Raw genomic sequence first — 13,060 nt, 5'->3', positions numbered from 1 at the left:
GGAGCAAAGTACACAACTTACAGGTCTGTTTGTACCTTATCTAATTAACAATGGTGCTTCTTATTCAGAATGGCTTAATAAGAACAGAACCCTTTTCTAAAGAGAGAAGGATTTAGACCAGATAATTATTTCTGATAATTATCTGAAATTAAAAAGAAAAAGAAGCTTCAGTACTGTGGAGGATCAATACTATAAAACATGTAGACCTGTTTTCTGTTGTATGATATAATACTGGTTTCTTCCATAGGTTCATAGGTATAATAAATAAGATCTTTACAGGAAACGAAATAAGACGTGACATTCATGCCTTCTTTAAAGGCATTAGTAACAATTAACAAGGAGTAGTTGAAATGAGGTTATGCACTTAGTTCACCAAGAACTGAGTGTGACAATATGGCACATGCTAATGAGAATACCATAGCAAATTCTGTATTAGATCACATGACCGACAGAGTGATTATGACTTTTTATTATTGAGTAACTTTTATTGACTGAGCAATCCTATGATATATAGGTAGTACAGCATGAAGGTATTGGACTGAATACCTGACACTCCAGATATAGTATGTTCTCCTTTACTTGACAACTGCATTGAGCACTCTGATATGAAGTGGTTTATCATAATAGGAGCAGTATGACATTTGGAGTTTGTTGGGTTTCCTTCATTGTCAAGTCTATTCCTGTATGTTTGAGTGTGAGAAATACCGTTTTTAATATGGTATTGTAACAATGTACTGGGATGATTAAGATTTATTTGAGAGAGATTGCCCGAAGCATTGACAGCAGTGACTATGCAGCTTGGATTTTGTTGTGGTAATTCAGCAAACAGTACACTTCACCTTATAAATAAACTACTGTAACCAATCAGTTCCTCTCTGTTCTCAATACAAATCACTCTCAGATCAACTCCCTTGCAAAAAATTTTGCCTTGGAATTTGTCAAAACAAATCAACTGTGATTTCTTTCATTCTTAAGCAATAAAAGAAGAAAAACAAATTGTGAAAGGTGGGAGTTACAGGTGATAGATTCAATGCCATGCAAGTATATTACTGATGTGTATTATTATGGAAAGAAGAATTAAAAGTCAACCTTAGTGAGATCCAAACACTGAGCCCTAAGAAATGAAACCAAATACCATATAGAATTAAAGAATACATCCCTTACCCATGCTAGCATGGAAGGCAGATGTTAAACGAAGATGATGATGATGATCCCTGTACTTTACTGTTATGATTAGTTTCAGCACTCTTTTAACAATCATAAAACAAAATTAATACATGCTGTTTTATACAGGCTGTTATAAATTCTTTAAAAATGTGAAACCTCACTAATAGTCTGTTAATTTCTGGTTCCAATGAATTCAGGAGGCAACAAATTAATAAAAATATAGTATAGTTTCACATATGTTATACATTAACTTAGAAAGCTTTGATCAAATGAGATTAACCAAAGAACTAGTAGAAAAGAAAATCCCACAATGTTTACAAATCTAAAAACAAGAGTGACAATTGTAATAAGATCAGTTAAATAATTAAAATTTTCAACCCACTTTATTACATTTGTAATGATTTTGTTATAAAACAGAAATGGAAAATAGAATTAGTTTCCTCCTGGACATTAGAGAGTTCCTTACTTCCTTCAAAATGAATGTTAATGAGGTTAGTATGATTCTCGTGACATTATGCATTTCAAGACCAACTGAGCAAAGCAGTTCCATACAATATAGTGTCTTACTGGAAGTTAAGAGTTAAGCACCTTTGGTCAACTAATTGCTTAACTGACTGCAATTTTTCAACTATATTACATATGAAAGTGTGTATTATATTTGTACTAAGCATGCAAACTGTTCCCCTGAGGTATTGTCCTTCAACCATAGTGTTAATAAGTTAATATGTTAGCTGTCAACATATAAACTGAAGTAACATCTTTTTCTTTAAAAAAACTGAATTTACTGACAGCCATAGAACAAAGTTATTTTGAGATGACATCCATCATAAGAAGGCACTAAGTTTGTTGTTTATTGAGATTTTAAAATAAATAAAACAATCAAAATTTTGAAGAAGAAAGAAAGAAAAAAAAAGCATAAATGAACAGAATTTCTTGTAACCAGGCAAGTAAATTATTTTTTTTTTTTTGTTACAATGCTAAGTAAAGCTGTTGAAAAACAATCTAAAATGCGTATTTTCTTCTCACCATCTAGTGCCATCAAGGTCAAGTAAGTTGCTGGGAACCTGCAATGGCTTAAGTCAATCTATCTATCTATCTTTAAAATTTATGGATATAATTGTAATTCTGAGAAATAATTAACTGAAGATAGGTAAGGTTGATAATGTCAATAAAAAAACATATATCTTATTTGTTAGCTACATGTTTGGTTTGGCATAAACAAAGAGATTACTATCCTATATCTGATACCAAATATTTCAATTTATACAACAAATCATCATGGAGAACTTCTGGATGGGTGTTCAATTTGGGTGAACAAACACATAGATCTCCCTCATATTACACACCATAATCTTAATAAGAGTACGGACACACTGGATAAATGTATTTCTAGATGCATTACTCTTGAAAATTAGATGAGACAGCCATTGTTGAAACAACTTCACAATTTAGTCTTTTTTTGTTCAGGATCAATCTGAAGCTAAAAACCAACAACATTTATTACAACAAACAGGCTTCTGTTATTCAAGTATTTCTGAAATATTAAAACTTAATGTTAACTGATTAAAATATTGTGAAATTATTAAAAAAAAAAAAAAGAAGAAAAGGTTGCATTTCTTTGTTCTCCTGTAAGAAAACACTAATAGAAGATAACCAAAAATATTTTTCTGAGCTTAGAAAAATTACAAGGCACTGATGAATTATATTTTCTCTCCCTCAGCAAGTCTTCTTGAGACCGAGTTGTCATATTCATGTATTTGACTTCTGCAATAACGAAAAATGTGAGCCAGTGCTAATGCAACTAATGTTGGGATAAAAGTGTGATTTGCAATTTATTAAGAAATCCACAGATGCTGTACAATTATTTTTAACTATGTTTCTCTGACTTCATAAATCCAACAGAACGGTTGTTGAAGTAAAGATCTGAAAGGATATTTCAGTTTCTGAAGTTTAGCTTTACCACTGTAAAATCACTCAAAATTGAAACAAAAAATCAAAGCAAAGAAAAAATAATTTTCACTTGTGGCTACAGTTGATCAAGCCAAATAATAATAATAATAATAATAATAATAATAATAATATTAACAATAATAGTCCATTTTACTAAAGGCACAAGGCCTGAAATTTGGGGGAAGGGGACTAGTTGATTACATTGACCCCAGTGTTTCACTGGTACTTAATTTATCAATCCTGAAAGGATGAAAGGCAAAGTTGACCTTGGTGGAATAATAATAATCCTTTCTACTAAAGGCACAAGGCCTGAAATTTTTGGGGAGGGGACTAGTTGATCACATCAATCCCAGTGTGTAACTGGTACTTAATTTATCGACACTAAAAGGATGAAAGGCAAAGTTGACCTAGGTGAAATTTGAAATTAGAACGTTAAGATGGACGAAATGCCACTAAGTATTTCATCCAGCGTGCTAACGATTCTGGCAGCTCGCAGCCTTAATAATAATAATAATGAGAATAATAATAAATGCCCAGATGCAGTACCAGGCAGTGGCTTTCATGGCTTCTGATCTTAATTGATTGGAAGTGCTACCATGTACATTGTTTTGTCTTGGTATAAAAGATGGGCTACAGCAAATATTCTGCTCAATACCACAGATTTGCTTGTCAGTTGTTTGACCTTAACCAGTTGAGCATGTCCCTTGGTGGCTGACGATATGTGCATCTCTGATCATGAGCATAAGTAGTGGGGGAGGCATCATAGCCATGTGTTGAGAGGAATTCTGTGGGGTTTGAATAATTTACCTTTGGAAACATGGGTGTTTTGCTCAACATCGTTAAACAAACCTTATTCAGGGACCTTTTGAGCGGGATGGGCTACTCGACCTGAAGAAAATTCTAACTGGGCCCCCACCTGCGAGGTCATGCGCTGTTTATCTTGATATGAGATCACCATGTCGCGCACATATAGTTGTGATGCATGTGCCTGGTGTACCCTTATCAGACGGGTAGTCATGATGGGTATAATGGGCTTTGTATATTTTACCCCAGTGTCACTTTGATGGCATGCACTGCTCTCTCACTCAATAGTAATAATATTAATAATAATAATAATAATAATAATAATAATAATAATAACAAAAATAAATTAATTAAAACATGCTTCACTTCAAAATATATCAGTTTCTAATTTTGTGTGTATGTCAAAGAGACAAAAAGGACTTAAATTCTTTGTACTTACTAATATTTTATTCCAGTAACACTGGATTATATTCCATTTTTTAACAGCGTAGAAATCCTGAAAAATACAATTAGAGAAGGGAAAAGGAACCCTTTAAAATAAAGAATTAAAACCATTTTATCACATTTAAAAGTAAACAATTCCTGGATATTAACATGTCAGTAGGTTTAACCCAGAAAGACTTTTCATAATAGATTCCTTACACTTTTATTTCTGTAATATAAAAGCATCCATCGTCATCATCATCCAGTGTCTTAAATCTGGGTTTTGTCCTCGTTAATGGAGGTAGACAGATCTACCTCAATGCTATAGCAATCTTTGGCTGGCTGGTGCCTATTCTCCTTCATTATCATGAGGCTTTTATGGAGCTGAATTTTCTACGGGGAGCATGCCCTTGCTTACCCCAACCTCAGTTTCCAGGCATGAATAGTCCCAAGACCAAGGCCTTTACCATGATTTTTAAGAAATGTGGTGGAAAACTAGCCCAGGAAGGCAGTGACGCTACTCCCTGAGACCCTTTTGGAGCCCCCCCCCCTACATTAGCATATTGTTTCAGGTTATGTGCTTTATATGTGAATGTATGCGTGTACACTTATTTGTTTCAGTCATTGGACAGCGGTCATGCTGGAGCACCACCTTGAAGGGTTTTAGTTGAATATATCAATCTCAGTACTTATATTATTTGTTTAACCCTTTAGTGTTCAGGTTATTCTGTGAAATGCAATGTTTTGAATTAATTATGCATTATGTCATGGCTTTGAGGTTTCAATGATGTGATTGTTTATTTTCAGAATGTTAGTGTAGGTTAGGTGTAAGAGGTGAAATATGGCCAGTTTGAATGTAAAACATGTAAAATATTCGAGCCGGATTTGGCCGGTTTAAACTAAACGCTAAAGGATTAAATCTGGTACTTATTCTATTGGTCTCTTTTGCCAAACTGGGGGATGTAAACAACTCACTACAAAGACATATATATGCACATACATACATACAGAGAGAGAGAGAGAGAGAGAGAGAGAGAGAGAGAGAGGAGAGGGAGAGAGAGAAAGATATGACAGGCTTCCTTAATTTTTTTTTTTCAATGAAAGTCCCTCCCAACAGAGTGGCAAGAAATCAACACTAAAACAGGCTTCAAGCAACCAGTTGGCAGTTATAAAAGGAAAGAAAAAAAAATCTAATGAGAAGGTGTCCCTAAGAATCATAAAATGATCAGTGCAAAACTAAGAAGAATTAAGATTGTATTTATATATATCTGTCTTAAGAAACTCTGTTCCATAAGACAAATGGTCAAGGAAAGAAGCTGCTAGACTACAAACAAGTTTTACAGGTGTGTGTGTGTGTGTGTGTGTGGAGTGACAATAACATGGAAAGGATGAGAATTAGTAGAAACACAAGCCATTTGATTAGTAACCTTAGGAGGTACAAGAAATTTCGTCAGAACAATGACTATGGAAGTATTTATAGAATAGAGATGAAGAAGCGTTGTCCTGGTGATGAGAGAGGGGTTAAAGTTTAGCTGCCAAAACAGGTCCAATAATGTTAGGAACTCTCTTGAATTCAATTAATGAAAGAGAGAAAACAATCAAATATCCATATGTGAAACCGTATTCTATATAAGAGACTTTAAAAATGAAGAATGGTGCTACGTAAAGAGTACTGATGTTGGCGCTATGTAAAAAGCACTCAGTACACTCTGTAAAGTTGTTGGCATTAGAAAGGGCATCCAGCTGTAAAGAACAAGTCAGAAGGGACAATGGAGCTTGGTGCGGCCCCCTGGCCTTATCAGCTCATGTTAAACCATCCAGCCTGTTCCAGCATGGGAAATGGATGATGATGATGATGATGATGATGATGATGATGATGATGATGATGATGATGGCAAGCTCAGTATAGAGATGCAACTTCATTGTGGCAGATTTAGTAAGAGATCTAATATAATCATTCTAAGTGAGTTCTTTAGAAAAAAGTTAAATCTAAAAGACAAAGACTGGGAGATTTTTAAGGGATGAGGATGTCAGAGTTTAAGATTTTCAAGTCGTGTGAAGGGAGAAAGAAGTGCACAGAATGAATAAGAAGTTTGTTTCGCCATCAAGAGGTCCTGGATTGGCATATAGTCAACAAGTGTCTTTTAACTGAAGTTTTGCTCAATCCAAGTCTTTTGAGAGCAATTTAATAGATGGGAACTGTATCAAAACTCATAGAGTGGAGTGTCCATATATTTCAAAGGTCTAAACTTGTCACATACGTCATGCAGATTTGACCTGAGAATTACATCAAGGGTACACATTTCTGTAGAAGGCTCAGGTATTTATATCTTAATTTAATGTATAGAGCCCCCACTCCTCTCTCTTGTTGCATTATATAAGTAGGAATGGCTAAATACAAGAAGCTTACCTCTACACTCTGATGTTTATTGAAATTATTATTATTGATAGTGATTGATTGATTGGTGAAATAAGTTTACAACTTGTTTTTGATTCATAGCTGAAATGAATTGTCCAAGTTTTATGAAGCTGTGTGCCCCAGTGGTTTAGATGTTGAGCTCACAATTAAGGTTATTATTAGTTCAATTCCTGGACTGAATGATGTGTTGTATTCTTCACTTCATGTAGCTTCAGTCAACTCAGCTGAAAATGAGTACTAACCCAGTGCATGTGAAGCCCTTTCTCCCTCCAACTATCACACCTGGGATGTTTCACTGGATTCAAAGGTGGCAGGGCTGTATAGATAGATGTCTATGCTTGCAAGTACATATGCATCCTAAAATAATCTCACTTGCAAGCTACTGCAAATGCATTCACACTACAGCCTCTCAATTCTTCACTCTAAAAACCTTGGTTTTTATATTTATAAATATTGGTTAATTACACACTAACAAAGAATAAAAATAATTCAGTAGAGACAATAGTTTAAATTAGTCTTAGATCTGTTTTTGTTGAAATCAAATTTTATTAAATGACATAGTAAGCTGAAGAGCATTTTCACAGGATGTAATTTTTCAAAAATGAACATCTATTTTTGTGCTACCTTTTTTTAATGTTAACATAAATAGCAGAGTAGTTTTGCAAGTTTGGATAATTATACATGAAGTATTGGAGAAAAATGTTATTTATATTTTACAGACACAGATGTTAACCATTCATCATTATGTGATCGTGATGTCTGTTTCCATTACACAAGTATGAGATAAGTAGAATAACATATCTTGTGATTGGCACAACATTGAAACTAGAGCAGGATTTGAAATGAAAATTTCACTGAGAAGTTCAACATTATGGCTTTTCAACCCTTGTGCCTTTATCTTTTAATACAGTAATTTTAGCTTGTCAAACCTTATATTAACTATGCCATCTTCTATCATCTACTATTCATTTACTCACCCACTAAAAAAATGAAGGTTGTGTTCACAGAAATAAACATGACCAAGAATTAATTGTATTTTACAAAATTATTAATTATAACAGAATAAAAAGGAAATCACCATGGAACTTTGTATAGATTGAGGAAAATGATGCAGTTGATGTTAATCTTGAACATCTATCTGTAGGATAAGTAGGATAAGTGGGAGGAAAGTAATTCTAGGGAGGATTGATTGGGAGATGCCAAGTATCCAGCATGGTGTTTGGAAGAGTGACACAATAGGGATGACAAAAGGAGATACAATAGGGAAGTACACTGGGTGTGTCTGACAAGAATTGGTACACAGCCTGTCACTTAAGAGGAGCAGAAACTACTGTAGGTGTGATTGAAAAGGAGTTAAGAAGAAATAGTGCACATATGAGAGAGTCTTTGTTAACCAACTGGACAGACTTCATTTAGATACATTTAAGATAATTGTGTGTATGTGTGTGAGAGAGAGAGAGAGAGAGAGAGAGAGAGAGAGAACTGTTCCAAATTTGTGAATAATACATGTAGGCCATACTTGAGCATTCTAGAGAGTCAACTCTGATCAAAGTTAAAGTGTTTGTCAGTTTGGTAAAGTGCAAAATCAGTTTGACACTTTAACAAATCAATGTGAATAATTACTTTACTAAATAGATGCTTAGTTAAACTGGCAAAGTGCATTTGGAAACACAAATCTCCAACATAATATAAAAATACAAACCAATCAGAATGGTAGTCATTTGTCTTCTTTCTATAGAAAGTAAATTGGAACTGCTGAGGTCATATGCTGAATAAGGTATCACCTTCTTGTTATTTTCCCATTAACTAGAGATGGACAGAGCAGTAATCAGATCATCTCACAGGTAGGCTACTAATTCTACTTTAGCTGAATTTTTAACTAATATAAAAATGTTGTTGTAACATTCAACATCACTTAGCTCATTCATCAACGGTGGACCTACAGCAGAGCATGAGAGTATCTGTACATTTGCCAGAACCAACATTTTTTTTCTTGTTGAAAGACTTTACAGAATACAACTCTGTTGTAATGGTAAGTCTCTGACAATTCTTTTCAAGATAAATTTAGTTATAAGTTGATTGTATTCACAAAGGTGATAATGTACATACAATACAGAAGCAAGAGTAAGATGTATGTAATGGCAAGAAAAGGCTTACTAAAAAGTGGACTAAATGATGGTAACAAGCATGTATGTGTAGATGTGCATAGAGAATAGTGTCAAAGCATTGTAAATAGAAAATAGGAAAAAAAAAATACTTCATGTCGAAGAAATATAAAAAAAAACACCATTAAAGACATGTATAACTCAGAAAATGATAATTAATTTCTAGAAGAAAGGTCTGAAATATGTAACAGCAATAAGTTAAGTTTTAGATGGGTATCAAGAAATATTCTAATAAGGAACCAACCTTCAGATTCACATCACAATAATTTAAAGCAAACAAAATATGTACAGATGCAGCACAATTTTGTCAGTGAACAGGTTGCGGTCTCAAAGTGATGAAAATATTTTGACAAATTAAATTTAAATGTTGAAGTGAATCTGACGGCTTTTGTGTGTTATTTTAAATGGCTTATAAACACCTTCCACGCTGCAATTATTTTCGTTCCAGCACACAATCTCAGATCAGGTCACTTGCTATGCAAGTACATCTCCATAAAATATGTACAAATACAGGTATTTGTGAATAGCATCTTAAGTAAAACAGACTCAAAGTAAACAAGAAGCAACAACAATAACCAGAAACATTCTATAATTTAAATGAGCTTCCTTCTCATCTTTAGGCCTCTGTTGGTGAGGGTTAACTGTGCATGTATACTTGAAAAGTTCTTTAACACGATGCAAACTTAGGCAACGATTTTTTTTCATAGAAGACCAACAATTACTCATGCAGCAAGTTTCCCTTCTGTATGCATTGATATTGACCAAGAGAAAAGCAGCTTGATATCCATGTTGTCACAATCAAACTTAGAAATGTAAAGAGGCTGGGTAAATGCTGATAGGCATTGTACCCAATGCTCTTACAATTTAGTCAATCAATTGCCACGAGTTGGTACTTTATCTTATCAACCCTAGAAGGATGAAAAGCGAAGCCAACTCCAGCAAGATTTGAGCTCATAATGTAAGGAGCAAAAACAAACACCATAAAGCATTTTGGCCCAGCTCCTATGTTTATACTTTTTGATATACATTAAGCTAGCTCCATACATGAATTAACAGACATACAGTATAAGCAAAAGTAATTGAATATTTAGACATATCCACAAGAAATGGCTTAGTTTTTCATGACTTTTAGGTAAAACAAATTACAAGTACTAAGTATTTAATAGATTTGGGAGAGATGGAAAGGTAAATTAAAACTCAGAACTGCATGTTATCAATCAGACTGTATTTTTGTATACTATGAAACCACAGTATTATGAAGATGGTATACTGGGTTGAGAGGAACCTTATTGCTTTCTAGCTAAGAATGTTCTCTGCATTAGACATATTATTAAGAAACTGGAGGCTTGAAACAGGTTTATTTCAAACATTGAAGTGAAGAGAGATCTGAAAGATTTGTTAACAAAATTATACATTGTGTATTAAATATAAGCTTGCTAATTTCAAATATATAATTTGTGAAAGTCAAATCAAGTCTTGGTACCTTGTAACATAGTTTTACAACATCGCTTTTACTATCATATGTATTTAGTAGATTTGTAGATAGAATTCAAATTTAGTCACCTCAAATGCTAATTTTAAGTTGAGTCAATGACTGGATTTGTATTAAATCTTGTAGTATTAGCGAGAGGTTTTGCATAAAGTAATTAAATGAATATACGATATAAATGGCAGTAAGAACATTTGTTTTAAAAGCAGTAGTAACACAATTATATAAGCAATAAAAATATAGAAACGCAAAAAATTATATATAAAATATAACAGAAAATTATAGCCCTTAGGGTTGAATTCAACTGCTCGTTCTTGCAAACAGATAATTATAAGGCAACATTACTGGCTCTAATTTCCTAGAATTACAAATATTACTTTGTGGCAGTCACTTTGTGAATGATTATACAGGAAAGATGAGATTTGTAATTTACTGTATAACTTTTTTCTTTAAATTTTAGTTTGTCTGGTGATCCACAACTCCTGCTAAACTACAACTGTTCAAGTGAAAAAGACTTCAAAATCCAAAGTAATGAATGTTAAATCCTATAAACATGTGACACAGATGGAAGAAGGATTGACTAGCATTTAAATGTTCTTATCTAGACAAAGCCTTTACTGATCTGCAGGAAATACAGTTATATGTACCGATAATGCAGTCTCCTTTACTATACAAGGACCTAATTTCTAGAGAAAAGAAATAATAGTTATTCTAATGCCAAACTGTCTTACAAGAGCTCACAAAAAGTGAGAAAAAAATGAAAACTATTGTGGAATACTGCATAATGAAAAGTAAAGCGAAAGCTTGAAAGTAATACATTATTTTGATCATATGACTATATAACCAACAAATGATTCTGTGGCTTAATGTTCTGAGTTAAAATCCTGTCAATGTCTGAATTACTTTACTTTTTTGAGCAAATATTGTGCTACATAATATTTGAGCTGTCTAAGGCAGCAAGCTGGTAGAAATGTTAGCACGCAAGGTGAAATGCGTAGCGGTATTTCGTCTGTCTTTACATTCTGAGTTCAAATTCTGCTGAGGTTGACTTTGCTTTTCACTCTTTCAGAGGTCAATAGATTAAGTACCAGTTGCATACTGGAGGTCGATCTAATCAACTGCCCCCCCACCCAAAAAAAAATTTTGGGCCTTGTGCCCAGAATAGAAAAGAATATTTGAGCTGTCTCTAAACATATGCAAAACTGGTTTCATTCTTGTGGAATTTTTCTGTTCTCCACTTTTGAACCATGATGGTTTTGTAAACAGTACATCAGCAATGAAAGCCTTCACATTTACTGCCCATTTTGTATCCAATTCTATACTACATGCACTAGATACATCTCAAAAACTACCTTTCCAGAAGGCTTGCCAACCTGCACATATGCATACCAAGTGTGAAAGTACCTTCAATCACTTCAAACCAATAAGTCTATTGACCTCATCAACTCACACTTCCTCTTTAACTGATCACCAATATGACTTCCATAAAGTCAGATTTATTGAGGACATACTCTCTTGTATTACTCACCAAGGGGCTCTCATCCTCAGAAAATTAGATGAAAGTAGTTTTGCTCCCTTCAACATTAGCAAAGCTTTAAAGCACATCCTGCATGTAAACCTCCTGGAAAAATTGCCTTCCTATGATTTTCATTTGCCCTTGATTCTTGAATCAGATGTCACACAAAGAGACATGGGTTGCTGGAAGTATCTCTGATCTGCTCTATCAACTCTGGTATACCTTAGGGTTTGGTTTTGCCACCCATATTCTTCTTCCTATACTTTAATGTCTTACTTGTTGTCACTTCCAACAATGCCCACTCTTTGCAGATGATACCAACCTTCATTCTTCTTTAACCTTTTGCACCCAAATGTCATCTGCATGTAACTACACCTCATGCTGACCGTGTCTTCTTGAACAGGTAAAAAGACACAATCACTGTACATATCAAGAGAATATTATCTCATCTACTCATTGCTATTGCTAAACAAGAATACATAACTAGAACCCTCACAATTACTTCAAATACTAAGCTCCACCAGGACTAAGGATCTCTCAGAGCAAACATACATCCTCAAAACTGTAAAAACAGCTGCACAAAGATTGTCCGTCTTCTTCAGGTTCAGAAAAAAACCTAACCTTTGCAACAACTACTAGCTCTCTACAAAGCCCAGTTAAGCCCACAATGGAATACTGGTCTCACACCTGTGATGTGTTGATACTATACACACAAATATCTTACACCATATTTATAGAAAGGCCAGTTAATTGATCGATGTGAAGTTGTTTACAAACATACTCTAATCTCTGGCTCATAAATGTACTGTCTCCTCCTTCTGTCTTTCCTGCTGCTACTACTGTGGCTATTGCTTCCTGGATCTGGCTAGTTCCATACAAAAATTTATTCTATGTCCTCAATGGCGAATCAGTGACCAATGATGTAATTGCAAAAATTCTTTAGTGTTCTCCCTTTTCACCAGTGTTTTTAATTATGTGCTTCAAGCATCAGCAGATACAATTGACTGTAAATACCTTCTGGTCCCTCCAAGATAAGCTCACATCCATACATGAAAACAGTATAGATTCTGTAGATGATCTTGCACAACTTACACGAGGCACAAGATCTGCTAATCCCTCTTGAGACA

General features: G+C 34.1%; 1 protein-coding gene across 16 annotated transcripts in view; it reads right to left on the bottom strand.

Moving 5' to 3' along the window:
* The window catches only part of LOC106873196 (dual specificity tyrosine-phosphorylation-regulated kinase 1A), a 400,225-nt gene that overhangs the window by 106,002 nt on the left and 281,163 nt on the right, over positions 1-13,060 (bottom strand). For all 16 annotated transcript variants that reach the window (XR_016241997.1, XR_016242000.1, XR_016241995.1 and 13 more), the window contains one exon: positions 4,361-4,417. The gene's annotated coding sequence lies outside the window, so the exon portion shown is untranslated. The remainder of the gene's footprint in view (positions 1-4,360; positions 4,418-13,060) is intronic.

This window comes from Octopus bimaculoides, chromosome 5 (genome assembly GCF_046866305.1).
Source record: "Octopus bimaculoides isolate indiv1 chromosome 5, ASM4686630v1, whole genome shotgun sequence".
Classification (NCBI taxonomy): Eukaryota; Metazoa; Mollusca; class Cephalopoda; order Octopoda; family Octopodidae; genus Octopus; species Octopus bimaculoides.
The sequence above is the reverse complement of the archived record's forward strand: the minus strand, read 5'-3'. Positions and strand labels throughout refer to the sequence as shown.